The sequence below is a fragment of the Myotis lucifugus genome, unplaced genomic scaffold (genome assembly GCF_000147115.1).
Source record: "Myotis lucifugus unplaced genomic scaffold, Myoluc2.0 scaffold_94, whole genome shotgun sequence".
Lineage (NCBI taxonomy): Eukaryota > Metazoa > Chordata > Mammalia > Chiroptera > Vespertilionidae > Myotis > Myotis lucifugus.
The window spans coordinates 11,399-12,788 of record NW_005871142.1 but is presented as its reverse complement, the minus strand read 5'-3'; the positions used below and the strand labels follow the sequence as shown (position 1 = coordinate 12,788).

The following is a 1,390-nucleotide window of genomic DNA, read 5'->3' as shown; positions in this document are numbered from 1 at the left end:
TCTGGGTCTGCTGCTGCCTGAGTCCTGGCTGGGAGTCGCCCAGAAGACCCGTGGGTAACCTGGACTACCTGTTCTTTTTCTGTGGGGACAAGATGGAAATAACCTGTGGCCCCTGGAGCCTGGCCCGGCGGGCCACATAGGCATTTTCTCTCCAGCTTGTTGGGTATGCGCTCCTCCACGGCACTCAGCAGGTTTCCAGGCCGGGAAGGCAGGTGTCTGGGCTTCATGCTCCGGTGTATGTGTGTGTATGCGTGTGCGTGTGTGTGTGTCCATACCAGGACCCACGCAGGGGGGCTCTGTGGGAAAGGCTCTGATCCAGGAGGCGGGAGAGCAGGCTCCCATCTGGACCCACCACTAAGCTGGGCTCAGCTTCCTCATCTGTAAACTAGGGCCATCTGTCCTTGCCCACTTGTTCAAGGGTTGTCCCTAAAGGACCAAATAGATGGAAACCACCCAGAAAACAGAAACACACCGTGCAACGAGCAAGCCCAGGAAGGAGGGGAGCAGGGAGCAGGGAGCAGGGAGCAGGTCGCAGAGCTGCCCCAAAGGGCTGGCAGAGCTGCCACTCCCCCAAGTGCTCAGGGCCCACACCCAGTGCCAGGTGTCCATGCCAATTCCAGAAAGACGCCTGTGCTCCATGAATATCCCCGGATACCACCAAGAACCACCATCCCTCACCCCTGCGCAGGGAAAGAGGAGCAGGCAGAGGGAACTGTGGGGACCATGGCATGGCAGATAGGGCACCCCAGGAAGGCCAGTGGCTGGGACAGCTTTCCCAGAAGGGTGGTGGCAGGGTTTACTATTCCACTGACGGAGGGGGGGTTGCCTGTGGGTGACACAGCTTGGTGAGGTCCCAAGGCAGCCTGTCGGGACCCAGCAGGGACTCCCACCAGTTTGCTGTGAGCTCCTCTATCTGGTTTAGGCCCATCCTGGAGTTTGGCAGAAGGGCCAAGAGGTCACCCCTCACAGAGCTCTGAAAACAAGGAAGTCACCAGCTCCATGGGCAGAGGTGCCACTTGCTCGGAGCCTGGGGTCAGGGAGGGGGACAGGAAATCACCATCTCCATGACAACCGGTGTCACTCCAGCACGTGGCACACCGCAGCCCTGTGCCTGTCTGTGCTGGAGGCAGCGCCCTCACACGGTGTCACATCTACCAAGGCCCCCCGAACTTGTCCTTGGCCTTCCAGAAGCTAGTGGACACCCTGGGGAAACAAGCAGCTAAAACAGGTAAAGTGACTCACCTAAGGACACAGCTAGTAAAAGGCCAATCCCAAAAGGCATCCAGGTCTGGGGGCTCTGCCAGGCAAACCCAACAAAGACAGGGACCCAGGATTTGAACCTCCGCTCACACACCACGCCGGAGAGGGGGAGGGGGGAGGGGGGGAAGGA

The 1,390-nt window shown here is 59.6% G+C and overlaps 1 protein-coding gene across 1 annotated transcript in view; it reads right to left on the bottom strand.

The window, feature by feature from the left end:
• DNMT3A (DNA methyltransferase 3 alpha) overlaps positions 1-1,390 on the bottom strand; it is a 69,751-nt gene that overhangs the window by 67,884 nt on the left and 477 nt on the right. The window lies entirely within an intron of this gene.